Raw genomic sequence first — 15,322 nt, 5'->3', positions numbered from 1 at the left:
CATTTTCTCACTCTGTCTTTTTCACTAAGGGTGAAAAATTTTTAAAAATATACTCTCCAAAAATACATGGACTAAGGAAATCATCTTCAATAGCAACCACTCAGATGTATTACCAAATCTCAACAAATATACCAGAAACCATTTTCTTATTCATTCATTTTGCTGGCATAATTCAATTCCTTAAGGATGTAGGACTGAATTTCTGGTTCATGTATTGACTGTAAGATCAGGAGTTTTCTAGCTTTTAAGAAGCCAGTTTTATTCCTTGACTCATGCTTTTGTCCGTTTGCTTCATCTTCAAAGCCAACAATGGCAGGTCAAAGCCTCTCATGCTTAAAATCTCTCCAGCTTTTTCTTCTGCTGCCCCATCTCTTCTGACCAATCTGCCTCCTTCTTCCACTTTTAAAAACTCATGTGATTACATTTAGTCCATTTGTATAATCCAGTCTGGTCTCCCTATTTTAAAGTCTGTAATTTTAATCCTGCCTGTAAAGGCCTATTGCCCTGTAACACACTCAACACCAGGGATTAAGATGTGTGATTAGATTTGTGGGGGAAGGAGGGCTTTAGTGTGCTCTTATGAGGAGAGTTTCTGCCTTGTTCCGTGTAAGTGAAATTTCTTCTTCGGACTGCTGGTATCATAAACTTTTCCCAGCTCTGGGAAATGGTTTGCCTATTCATTTCTAATGGTTTCCTCACCCTTCAGGCATTTCCTCTCCTTCAAGAGAAAGTATTTCCAGAGGTCTCTGTGCAATGGCTTTCTCCAGAAGTCTGTCCCATAAATGTTAGCCTTGTTTACCTCTCCAAATTCTAATCTTTGTGTCCCTGAACTCAGCCTGAAGAAGGAGCCATATTTTGCTCTCTGCTTCCTACACTGCACCCTAGAAAATACCTCACCTCATTTGTTTTCCTTTCCTCAGTCCTGTGCTCTTTATTGTATAATGTTTAAAACTATCATTTCATATATCTTGTCACCATTTTTGGTATTTTATTTACTGCCTGAGGACAATTTTTGTAGCAGTTAATCTTTAGGAACAAAAATGGAAGCCCTTCAATATATGCTGATTAAAGCAAGTTTTCCTACAGCAATTTCTATAATGTAATAAGAATCGGTTAGTTGGAGAATGTGATTTATATTAGCCCGAATTTTTTTTAATTGATCATAAAATCTAAAGGCCTGGGGAAAAGCTTGAATTTTGATATAAAAAAATGATGCTTGGGCAAAAATAGCTCCCACTTTGAGTGACATTCCACTGTTTTTATAAAAATAGGTGGTGAGCATGTCGATACAGAATTATGTCAAAAACCTGAAATAGCAGTGAGAAAAAAAAACCCATCACAGTTTTGAATAAAGGCAATATTTGCTCAAATATTGGATTTTCACAGTGATGTTTACATTTTAAACTATGTATTTGTAGCTTGGAAAATCCTTTTTAATTGAAACTCTTCTAGGACAAAAAAAAATATGTATAATGTGAGTTTGAAGTTATCTAGTACATAATCCCTAGGCACACACATTTTTTTTCTAGTGGTGAAACATTATCATTAATAAGAGGATTTTTGATAACACATGATTTTTCTGGAGAACCACTATCCTTTTATAGGTTAATAGGCTGTATTTCAAAGAGGACGTATCTTATGTCCTCTATCAAGATGGACATACTTCTTGTTCAGGATGGATTTTGTATGGCCAAATATTAATAATCGTGATGGAGGGTATAATTAATTCATTTTCACATTTTTCCCTAAGCACTAGAACATGGAGGGATTATCACAGGTATCATTCATAATTGGAGGAATAAAGCTGGCTATGAATTTATTGCAGAAAGGTGTTTTCTTTCTGTATCATTCATAAAGAGACTGCCTTACTTCTAACACAATTTCTTGTCCCGCTAGTATATTAAAAACACCTGCAAATCTTAAAAAGTTCCTAATTCCCAATCTAATTAGAATAAGCAATGCAAATGCATGAATAAAACACTTCCTGCATGATACAAATATATGCCCCCTATTATAAACCACTTCTTGAGTGGAAGGGAATTGGAGTTAAGTAAATAGCCAAGTAAATTAGTATCCCCAAGCCTAAATATCTATGTAAATTTCAGTTACCCATCTATAGCTCAGACTGTTTACTTCACAGTTTTTGTGGCTTTGTTTAAAGAACCAGTTTGATTGTTTTGCAGAGACCATGAACACTATCTAGATTTATTTTCTACCATTTTATAAAGTAATACATATGTGACTTTCTTTGAAGAGCACCTGTTTGACATACATGCTTTCCTTTTCATTAAAAGACACAATAAAATTTAAATCGTTTTGAGAATGTTACATCCTGGATACAGTATTACCAACTTCTCTTAGGCTTTAATTTCAATGAGTACAAAAGATAAATAAATCAAATCACCAAAAAATAAAAATAAAAATCACCAGCAGATAATTAAACTCATTGACAAATTCCTACTTTTTCTTTTCTTCTGCTAAAGAATAAATAAAACTGTTGGCAGTCTAACCATTCCCAGGATGAAGGACATACCACCAGTTAGTTCCCTGCTCTCCTTCAGATTTACTTGTTGCCAGAAAAATCCTTCTATCTATTTATTGAATATGTAATGAACATACCCATGGTTCCCCGGGGAGTTCAGAATTCAGTGAATACTAACAAGGAAACAGCTAAAAGAAAACAGCGAGAGAAGTGTCTTGGCAAGAATAAACTTTCCTAATGCCTCCGATTGTGTAGTTCTGAGCAACTCCTCAGAATGAGTGTTGGGGCTGCAAAGAGCTTCTGGACAGTCAGGGAAAGGTGTAATGCAAATTCTGGGAGGAGTCTGGTAAAACGGAGTTAGCCTATGCCACCGCAAGTTATTACTGCATGAAACATGCTTCAGAGGCAGCTTTCAACTTGGAGGCAGTTGACAGGGCAGAACAATCAAAGTGTAAGAGAGTAACTCAGATTGTTATAATTTAACAGTTCAGAAAACTCAAGGGGGAGTCTTTGGCAGTTCTGGTTTTATTCTGCTTCCAATGAAGATGGCCTTTTTGATTGTGGGGGCTAGAGAAGATATTGGGGAGGGACATGAAGGCAGGAAAGCTTTCTTCTGTATAAAAACAGCCTGATGGAGCCTTGGGGGGGGGGGGTCTAAATGAGTCTAAATCTGCAAGTAACCTCTATGTGGAAAGATGGGCTTGCCATCCCCCCTCTAGTCCTTTGACTGCCACTGGGTTTTCAGAACCTGCTCTGCCCCACCAGGTTTTAGCTCATCACCTAGATTTCTCTTTCTCGTACAATTTTATAGTGAACCATAACAGTATGGTAAATTTAGAAGTACAGTTTTGCTCAGAAATGTCTAATTTTCCTACACACTTATTTTGTGTCATAAGTGCACATTCTCACAGAAGAACAAGATGATGTCAGGTTTCATTTTCCATGTCGCCAGCTAATGTGGTGCATTGGAATGCCTAGATGGTTTCTGGCTGATCATTTAGCTAAGGACCCACCCACTAGCCTGCCTATTTTGTGTCCTGGGCCTTTGCACACTACTACCTATGGAATATTCATATTCCATCTTCACAAATTGGCCACACCATACGCCGTCTTACTTATGGATGTGGAAAACAGAGGTATGGCCACCTTTTGAATTTCTAAAAAATTAAAATGTATGTTGAGGATAAAAGAATGGTAGAGAAAAGAGAAGACATTACATGAGACTAACCCATATCTCACTCTTGGTCAAAAAAAGAAGGGAAATTAATAGAAACAGGGTTCCTGCTCACATCCCAATTCTCTCTTCATCAGGCAAGGTTTGAATAGAATTGAAAGAATACTCCAGGTACTTCACTTGATAACTCAACTAGCATTCACAAGAGGCAAGCCCTCGCCAAGTACATAGACCTGTTATCATGTATGTTTTCTTTAACATGCCTAGATGTTTGAATGCCCTTTTTAACTGTACTTTTCCAATTTGTTTTAGTGTAAATTGGCATATGCGTGTAGATAGTTATATGCATTAATATGTGCGTAGGTGTATGCACACATACAATTCTACTGGGAAGCTACTAGGAAATATTTATTTACTAGTATAAATAGGATAATACTAGTATAATAGTAGTATAATAATAGCCATAGATAAGCATGGAATCAAGCCCCTACTGCAAATGCGACACTGAAAAATATTCCATTTACAGTCAATGTTTGCTATCTATTTTTAAAAATCAGCCTCACGGTGGGTCCATTTCTGGGATCAGACAGCAGTATATGCAAAGGTCCTAGCCCACCATTTACCTAATGCCCAGGTCGAATTGGGGAACCCTATGGAATAGCCCTTTAGATTATATTTGTAACCAAATCTATGGTACCGTGAATAGCTTAGGAATTATACTGTTAAATCATCTCCAAATATTCAGATTCTGAAACTTCTCAGTGAATGCCAGTTTGACTTTTCATTGAAACTCTGAATGTAACACCTCCCTTAGAATAAGAAGTAATGATTCACCTGCAAAACGTTACCCTTCTGGGCCTCAGTTCCTGTTTCTCTTTATTACCAGAAAATTTTAAAATAAGATGAAAAGGAAATTAAATCATGTTACTTATGTTCCCAGAAATGTATGCATTCATATTAAATTGCAGCAAAATATTTATGATTACAATATAATAATGGCTCTAGAACAGTTAGATTTCCATGTTATTAATGGTTCCAAAACTGCTAATATCCCTTTAAAAACTTTTTTTTTCTTTATTTATTACAGTGAGTGTCAGTTAAGCATTGGACTCTTGGATTCAGCTCAGGTCATGATTTCATAGTTGTTGAGTTGGAGCCCCGCGTCAGGCTCTTACCCGACAGAGTGGAGCCTGCTAGGAGCCTCAGCCCCACTCTCACTCTCTTTCAAAATAAATAAATAAACTTAAAGAAAACGTTTTTCTTTTTAATTGGGAAAGTATTGAATTCCATTCAATGTTTAAATTTTATACATATACTAAAACCATATTACCTACTGTCTCATATGAATGTGTACTTTGGCACATTTAAAAATAGATGAGATAGATGTCCCTATTAAATATTATTTATCCCAACACACATTAAGGAGAACTGGAGGAAATAGAAAACTCACTGGTACAAAATGGAGGCCTAATCCCTTAGGGTGTAAAAGATACTATATCCAGGGGCGCCTGGGTGGCTCTGTGGCTTGAGCATCTAACTATTGTTTCAGCTCATGTCATGACCTCACAGTTTGTGGGTTTGAGCCCCGTGTGGAGCTCTGTGCTGACATTACAGAGGCTGCTTGGAATTCTCTCTCCCTCTCTCTCTGCCTCTCTCGTGCTCATGCTTGCTCTCTCTCTCTCAAAATAAATAAGCTTAAAAAAAGATATAATAGCTATAAGTCATGAAAACTTAATTGCCTTATAAGTCAAATACTGAACATCTCGAAGTAAATTGGCACCAAAGCTAATAGTTAAAATGTAACCAGTGCCAAACGCTCTTTTCAGGGTATGGAGAAGACTTTAGACAAAATATAATTTTTTGAAGAATGAAAGCAAAGAGGAAAGTTTATTCAAAGTTCTACCTTTGTGAAATACTTATATGGTTTTTTCTGGCATCAATACCTGACTATCTTTGCCTGTGCAACTTAAAGTGATGGCACCCTAGCTCGACCATATCCCAACATCTAAGGAATATGAGTAATATTTAGTAAAAAAAAAAAAAAAAAAAAAAAAAAAAGGGGGCGCCTGGGTGGCGCAGTCGGTTAAGCGTCCGACTTCAGCTAGGTCAAGATCTCGCGGTCCGGGAGTTCGAGCCCCGCGTCGGGTTCTGGGCTGATGGCTCAGAGCCTGGAGCCTGTTTCTGATTCTGTGTCTCCCTCTCTCTCTGCCCCTCCCCCGTTCATGCTCTGTCTCTCTCTGTCCCAAAAATAAATAAACGTTGAAAAAAAAATGAGGAATTTGGAGAAGTTTAGGAACCACTTATTTAAAAATCTTTAATGTTTACTTTTGAGACAGGGAGAGACTGCAAGTAGGGGAGGGGCAAAGAGAGGGAGGCACAGAATCCGAAGCAGGCTCCAGGCTCTGAGCTCTGAGCTGTCAGCACAGAGCCTGACTTGGGACTTGAACTTACAAACAGTGAGATCATGACCTGAGCCTAAGTTGGACACTCAACCGATAGAGCTACCCGGGTGCCCCTAAGAACCACTTATTTTAAATTGGTAGACATTTCCCAACAGAAAATAGAAATTAATCTTTGAGTTTTAGAGAATTTGAAGAACATTCTATTTTGCAACAGAAACTGTGTCTTCTCCCGTTGATAAACTGAAAGCATTAGGACTTCGCCAACAGAAAGGGAATTGTAGATATACTGATAAACTAAATGTCCCATTTTTCCACAACATAGAACAGAAGGATGTGACTCCAGGAAATGGGCAGACGTTCAAAAATCTAGGATTCACGAAATGGAAGGATCTAAAACAATAATGGGGAGGAGACAGTGGGTGAGAGGTGATTTTAAAACTACTCGTAATTATATTGATCGAAGCTACTTGTCCAATGAATTCATCATGCAGATATCCTGTATGCTTTAAAAGGAAATGGTGCTTTCGTCTCTTGATTTCAGCCTATTATTCTTCAGAATAGACTCAACTGCATAATCTAATATACCCATGATAACACTTTAATTATGTAATTGGAATGATTTTGCCAGGAGTACACTCGCCAGAATGAGGGAGTATCAAGCTACTAAATAGCCTGACCTTTTGGTCTTGTCTAGCTCTGTGGCCGAAATCTTATGTGGCTCTGGCAGCGTCTCATGCAGAATAATGACAGAATAATCACTGGGGCATGAAACCACAACCTGTAGGGAGTTAATCATGACCATTAATCTTTGCCACATTCTTCTATTCTTTGAGGATGGGAGTAGTGTCAGAAAAAGATTTCATTTTGTTTACTGAATGTAAAATGAATCTCAAATCAGCTCCTGGGCTTCTTGGTGGAAATAGAGAAGGAAACAATATTACAAGTCAGCTAATTTGAAATTGTACGTTGTGTGAAATTGATCATCACTCCTGTGGTGGTCCCACGCTGGGATTCAATGAAAACATATCTACATTGCCAAGATCTTATAATCAAAGTTCTCGGGCACAGACATCTGAGGAAAGTTGATGGAAACTAAAATTTCCTAATCTATCCTCATGTAAAATAAATGATAGTAACGAAACTAAAGAGAGAACGGATCCCTTTTTGAACCCCTCTGCTGTCCCGTTATATTCTCAGCCATGAGATTACTGGATACTTATGTAGAATCAATGTTAGCTTGCAGCTCTAAAATGCCATTGATCATGTCTCTTCCAAACACTTAAAAAGAGCTTTATATGTCAAAATGAGGACTCATAAGAAGTTATGACAATATGTTCTCCATAATAAAGCAATGGAAATTTTGTTTTTATATTGGAAGTTAATGGAAGTTGATGGTTAGGGCTTTTTGAACATTTGGGAAAGTGATATAAGTACATTTAAAACAAAAATCCTAGGAAAGAATTTTACTCTGTCAGTGGTTAAATAAAAGATTTATGTTAGTTAATATAGTTTAAAATTATGTAATAAATATTTCTCTCTATCACCATCTCCACACACACACACACACACACACACACACACACACACACGCTCCCTAGAAAATAATAAACACACGGTGAAGTAATTTGTTGTGGACGAAAAAGCGAGTTTAGTTTGAAAATCTCTTGGAGATCTGACTCTGTCCCTCAAAATTTGAGTGAGAACAGACAAGTTTCTTAACCTATACAAGCCTCTGTTTCCTTATCTCAAAAGTGAAAGAATGAAACTAGCTTTTTTAAGGGATAAACTGTCAAAATATTTGTTTAATAAAATTAAAAGCTGCCTAATTGACCAGTGGCTAAATTTTAATGTCTGAACTAATTATATTAATGTCAGTTTTGGCTCCCATATTGTATATGATTTCACTAAGCTTTAGTATTATCTCACATTGTTTTTTCTTAATGTTTATTATCTGTTTTTGAGAGAATGAGAGACAGAGTGTGAGTGGGGGAGGGGCAGAGAGAGAAGGAGACACAGAATCCCAAACGGGCTCCAGGCTCCAAGCTATCGGCACAGAACCTGAGTGGGACTCGAACTCACAAACTGTGAGATCATGACCTGAGCCTTAACCAACTGAGCCACTCAGGTGCTGCAATCTCACATTGTTTTGAATAATTGTGAAAAACTTGGGAATCATAATTACAGGTCAGTACAAACTGAGTAAGGGCCAATGCAAACATCATCATCATCAACACAGTTATTTATTACTGAACGCTCTGCACCAGACATGGTTTTAAGAGATATTTATCATGTCATACAGGATGTCATGAAATTATAAACAAACTCAAAACTTTTGATATATTTATCCCAAGATACAAATCAGATTTTGAAATAATACAAAGTATTTGGTTGATAGAAAAAAGAGGGGAAAAACACCCTGTAAATGTGTTGCAGTTATGTCCAACCTGACATACTAGGGGCACTATTAAATGTGACACTGCCTCAGTTGTCCACTATGGACATTTAGGTCACCAGCGTGAATCAGCTCCAGAGTTGCTTCTAGCAGGAATTAACCATCAAATCATTCAGCAGAACGTTGGAGTTATTTCAGTCTGATCATAACCTCAGTTATGAGGGCTGATGACCTTAGTCAAATGCATACCAATGAAAGCAATTGATGGTGGAAAGTATGGCACTTGACTTACCCATTTTCGGTTCTTTAGGACGCTTCTAATCATTACAGACATTGGTGGTGATGGAGTGAGCTCTCATCTCACATTCTTGATTCCAAGTTGGAATCAACTCTCCTTGGAGTGTGGCTGTGTGTTATTTGGTACTTGGCAGATGATAATCTCTCTACTGGATTAAACACTATTCTCTTGAAGGTAGTTCAAAACCAGAAATGAAGTGCATTTGAGGTCAGAACAAGGGAGGAAACTTACAAGTATGACAGTGAGGATTTTAACAGTACTGTCCAAGAATCTATGAAACTTTTGAGCCTTGAGTTTCATTTGGGACTGAAAGGTCATCTAACTTCCCCATAACGTTTATCAACCTACCTAGAAACACTTTCTGTGTTTTAGACACAGGCTATATTAGCTTCACAGTAAATCCTTGAGACGTTACAGTATATCATGAAAACTAATAAAGGTCTGTTGGTAAAGTAGGTTAACAGATCAAGTGAAACAACAGAGAATGACAAGATAAATGCCAATTTTTAAATGAACTTTTTACAACTTTGCTTTTACCTAATGAAGTCAAGGCAGCTTACAGAAAATTGCAAAAAAAATGTTTTAAAAATAATCAAAAGCCTGTAGAAAATAATAATTAAAAAATAAACTTAGAATTAGGCAAATGGGACATGCAAATGCCAGTGCAGGTGCAAAGTAGATGTTGGCTCTTGCATCTAATAGTCAAAAAAATAGTATGATTGTAATTGAAAGTGAATGATACACTCATCAGGATGAAACTCAAAAAATAGTTGCATGTTGGGGCGCCTGGGTGGCGCAGTCGGTTAAGCGTCCGACTTCAGCCAGGTCACGATCTCGCGGTCTGTGAGTTCGAGCCCCGCGTCGGGCTCTGGGCTGATGGCTCGGAGCCTGGAGCCTGTTTCCGATTCTGTGTCTCCCTCTCTCTGCCCCTCCCCCGTTCATGCTCTGTCTCTCTCTGTCCCAAAAATAAATAAACGTTGAAAAAAAAATTAAAAAAAATTAAAAAAAAATAGTTGCATGTCTTTTAAACATTCTGTTCCTTTGATAAATATGATTTCCTCCTCCACAGTATTTTTTGATGAGCATCATGTAGTTATGCACTGTACTCTCAGTCAAGGTCTAAGAAAGCTGGGATGGCATACAGAGCATTGAATGCAGATTTATATTCTTTGAAAACCACAGGAAAGAGAGCAGGGGAAAACAGTTTTTCAAGTATAAATAGTGATTTGCTCTGATTACTTCTATATTTCTAGTCTTCATGGTTTCATTTATCATTAATCACTTCAGAATTAAAAAAATATAATGACTAACTTCAACTCACTGTATATAGACAAACTCAATTTTATGTTTTAATGTTTGCCATGATTCTGCTATGGGTGTTCTGGTTGAGTAAGTACAAAAAAATGGAACGCAAAACCTGTTCATAGCAAGATTTGTCAGAAGGAACTATTCTTCAAATATTGAGAGCTTGTTTTTATTTTGCTTTTTTTTCTATAAATGTTCTTGGAATATAGAACATACTTTTCTTTCAAACATCTATGAAATGAGTTCTTGAGATTTTTCAGTAAATATGCATTACTATATTTCATCTCAGCGATCAAGATCAACCATGTGCAAGGCTTTTCAGCACACAGGTGATTAGGTTTATTGCTGAACCTATTTCCCTCTTTGTCCTGCCAGATTTGATTCTGGCCAAATGTATTACAAACAGAGAGATGCTAATTCAAAGAGACATTTACAAATTGGAGAAGTATTCACAAGCACACAGCACAGTTGGGAAAGATTGTGTGTGAGTAGGTTCAAAAAATGGTAGAACTCACATGCAAAATAAGCTGTGAGTTAAAAACCAAAAATGGCATTATAGGAAATAAAACAAAGATTTGCCATTGGCCTTTTCAAACAAGAATATCGAGGAAACACTTTGTTTTTAAACTCTCCCACCTATGGGACACCTGGGTGGCTCAGTCGGTGAAGCGTGCAACTTAGGCTCAGGTCATGATCTCACAATTTGTGAGTTGGAGCCCCGCCATTGGGCTCTGTTCTGACAGCTCAGAGCCTGGAGCCTGCTTTGGATTCTGTGTCTCCCTCTCTCTCTGCCCCTCCCCTGCTCACCTTCAGTCTGTCTCTCTCAAATTAAACATCAACAAAATTAACAAAAAATAAACTCTCCCACTTCCTGCAAATGGCATACCCACATGTCTAGTACTGGGAACTGGAAATTGATAAACCCCCAGAAGAAAAGTATTAGGTCTCATTGGCTAGTTTTCTGAAGTTATTTGCCTTTGTTTGATGGAATGCAGGGTCTCTGGTATTCCCATAAATGCCTTCCTTCAATCAAAAGATAGAGGTGAATCTGATGAAATATAAGAAAAATAAAAACAAAAAACAACTGTGTCCAAGGTGAGAAACACAAACCACCATACATCAAAATGCACTATTTGAGGATCGTGAGCTTATACTCGTTGACCTGATTTGTATCAGAAAGCAAGATTTAAAATGGTTGGTTGATAAAGGGGATATGATGACCTATAAAATGCCAAGTCACATAGGCCGGATTCTTAAAATAAAATCCAAGACAGTCAAGGAATAAACCTATGTACAAAGGATTTCACTATTAACTGTGAAGTTTGAATAAAATTTGGTAACATTCTTTGTCTAATATTAGGATATTCCAGTTCACATCCTAGTTTAAAATGCAAGAGGAAAATGTAATTTTCTTAGGTAAAATATGATGATGACTGCTACAAAAAATAATGAATAAATATTGAAGTAGATTAAGTAAAATTTCAGTGTTTGACCTCACATTTACTCTGTTGGTCAGCATTTATATTACTTCTTTGTATCCCAAACACTTTTATTAAGGTCTATGTCTAATTCTGTGTTTTAACAGATCTAAAATAGAAAATAAGAAAAAGAAAGCTGCAGTATTGAATATAGACTATAAACCACATATATATATATGTGTGTGTGTATGAATATATTGATTTTATAAAATATGTTTATAAAGTAAATATTAATTTAAAAATAGGCCATGTCAATTTGATGCTTGTTTTATAACTGAAGGACAATCTAAAATTTTATAAATGTATAGCCATTAATTTTTCTTTTCAAATTAAGCCAGCAACTAATGATCTGCAATGTTGTATCACTTACTATTTGTAAAAAAAAGCCAGCTTGAAATTCAAAATATCTATATTTTTGAAAATTATTTAATTTGATAGTAAATATGGGTATTAGTGATTGTATTTTGCACATGATAAAAAAGACATCTAAGTAACTGTCACTTCTGACTGAAAGTAATTCCATAAAGTGAAAATAAGCCTATCAATTACAATACTAATATTTTGCTGTATGTGTATGTAAGTGTGTGTATTTATGAAATATGTTCAAGGGTACTTTCTTAATGTTTATTTATTTATTTTTGAGAGAGAGAGAGAGAGAGAGAGAGAGAGAGAGAGAGAGAGAGAAAGCACACATGCACAAGCTTGAGCGGGGAAGGGAAAGAGAAAGAAGGAGACAGAATCTCAAGCAGGCTCCACACTGTCAGCTCAGAGCCTGACATGGGGCTCGAACCAATGAACCATGAGATCATTACCTGAGATGAAATCAACAGTCTGTCACTTACCAGATTAAGCCACCCAGGGGCCCCTCCAGGGCACTTAAAAAAAATCTATGTGCAGTGACAAATATTTTACACAGAATATGTTATAAGTATACATGTACTCAAATGTTTTGCATTTAATTATTTTCACAGGATAAGAATCTAGTTCTAACACCATAAAGGTATACAATTACTGGTTTATTGCTTTCTTGTAACAGTGCTTATTTCACAGTTAGACCTTTTTATTTTTTTCCAAAGAAGCCAAGGAAAGCATACTGACACTTGCCCAGTGATACTACTATCAAAGAAGGGAAAAACAAGTGAGTAACTTTGTTCATAACTAGAGAAAGCTGAAGTGAGTTCAGTAAATCAGCCTTCTACCCTCTTCTTAAGCTTGATTTACCAAATGAAATTGTGATATACTCACTGATCTAGCCAAAGCTTATTTATAACCATGCTGGGCCTGGGCACGGTAGGCAGCAGTAAGCCTATCTTGGTAATGAAGATACCTGTCATGATCTTGAGACTCATAAGTGAACTGGGAAAAAGAAACAAAAGAGAAAACACAACACAATACATCACACCCACAATGGAAGTAAGATTGAGTGTTGTGGAACATAATAACTGACCGAGAAGCCATCCACCTTTGGAGAGTTTAGGGAAAGCTTAGTGGAGAAATAAAATTGAAATGGAGATGTGATGGTCCAATGGAAGGAAAGGACATTTCATACTAAATGTAACTGCGGTAGTAATTTGAGGAAAGAGAAAAATTTGGCAGAGGAAATGGTTTGTACAAAATGCTTACAGTGATTCTCAATTATAAATCCATAGAGTGTTCGAAGCCCATGACAAAGTTTGGAAAGGTTTACATTAAAATATGACAAAGGAATAAAATATTTCACAAATCTAAATACATCTAAATGTTTTTTTTAAATATTTGCATGACATTTTTAGAGCTATTTTTATTATATTAAATAATCATGAGGCATATATATACATGTAAATGTGCCTATATGTACATATATACAGGTATATATAATTATTTCATATAATAAAAATATGCTGACTTACTTAATCCCTTATTAAGAAAATATATAATACATTTAATATAATTATGATGTATGTATTTATATACACATGCATATATACATGCATAATTATTTCATATGAAAGAGAAAACTATACACACACATATATATATGTGTGTGTGTGTGTGTGTGTGTGTGTGTGTGTGTGTATATACATACACACACTCCTGGATATATATACAGACATGATATATATACAGATACATAATATATACATGTCAAGCAAAACTCAACATTTATATGACTGGGTATCTATGTGTCTTCTAATCTCCATTTTCCTTCCAGCTAGTGACAGCAAAACATCAACCATCTATTGTTTTAGGAGAACTGGAAGGACTTAATCATTAAAATGATTAATCAGTGTAACACTCAAAATACTCTTGACAATGATTGAAGGTGATAGGTTATAGAGGTAAGTATGGGTTATAAATCAGAAAATATTATATTTAAAATTAAGGAGCTGACACTACATCCTATCAGGAAACATTACATAATTTTAAGCAATAAAGTGAGAAGATTAAATATGTTCTTTTGAAGTATTATCTTAGCTACCTCATAGATAAGGAAGTGTGGCAGGGCAAGACTCAATGAGACTTGAAAAGTAGTAGAATGGACTGTCAGGAGACAGTGGAACTCATTTTAATCCAATGCAGTAGCGGTGGAGACAGAGAGTTCCAGAGATCTAATAGGATCTGTGAGCACATCAAATGTGTGTAGAATAGTCTTCTATGTTTTATCATGTATTTATTACACTCCAGCATAATTATAATATATGATGAATTCTTATTGAAAAGAGTAGCAAACCAAATTTCAAACATATGTATAGTAGGTAAACATAAAATATCAATGACAATTTTAGTACATCTTTGATATAAAAATTTTCTAATGCATCTAAAATCTCTGAAATGCACATTTCCCTCTCATCAAGGTGTCCTTTAAAGTCTATTGATTAACCCAAATATGTAGAAGACAATGATTCTCTCATATAAAATAGTTTGTTCAATTTGAGATTTATTATACTTGTCATGCTTAAAGATTCAACATTAGTTATCATTAACTTTATATGGAAGGACCTGGATAATATTAATGTGCCATCAAAAGGCACCTATGGACAGCTGTGTTATTACAACAATAGTAAAACAACTACTTGGCATATTTTACCTTGTTTGGAGTTTCTAACAGGGGAGCACAGGTACACATATACCCTTGACTGAAAAAAGGTCCTCCTGTATCAGGGAAGGTCATCCTTTTTGACCAAGCCCGAGACTTTGGGAGGGACACACATGGAACAGTAAGGAAGGAAGGGAACACCTGTGTAGGCAGCCAGATCAGCCAAATCAACCCTGGCAATCAATGGGATGACAGATGTCACAGCCAGATCGCCTTCATATCCAAAACTGGGCATACTTGAGAAACTGCTAACGCATGCTCATGTTCTATGAAAAACACAAAAACTGGAGTCCCACAATCTATGCAGAAGTAATTTAAACACGGTTATTTCTTCAAAACTTGGCAGCTTGGGTTTCAATCCACAGAATTTTAATAATATAAGCTAACTAGAGGTTAAAACAAATGAAACTTAAAGGTATTTTTATTTTTTTAATCTCTTCAAAAATGTCTGTTTATTTTGAGAGCATACGTGCACATGTTTGCGATGGGGAGAGAGAGGGAGACAGAGAATCCCAAGCAGGCTCTGAACTGCAGGCTCAGAACCAGACATGGAGCTTGACGTCAGGAGCTGTGATAGCTGACCATAGCCAAAATTGAGAGTCTTCCGCTTAACCAACTGAGCCACCCAGGAGCCCCAAAGATATTTTTAAAGTAATTGTGTAGCCAGTAGATTGTCCTTTATTAGATCCGAATTTTAATTTTGAGTTAATCAGTA

The sequence above is a fragment of the Prionailurus viverrinus genome, chromosome A1 (assembly GCF_022837055.1).
Source record: "Prionailurus viverrinus isolate Anna chromosome A1, UM_Priviv_1.0, whole genome shotgun sequence".
NCBI lineage: Eukaryota > Metazoa > Chordata > Mammalia > Carnivora > Felidae > Prionailurus > Prionailurus viverrinus.
Note: the sequence above shows the minus strand (reverse complement) of the source record.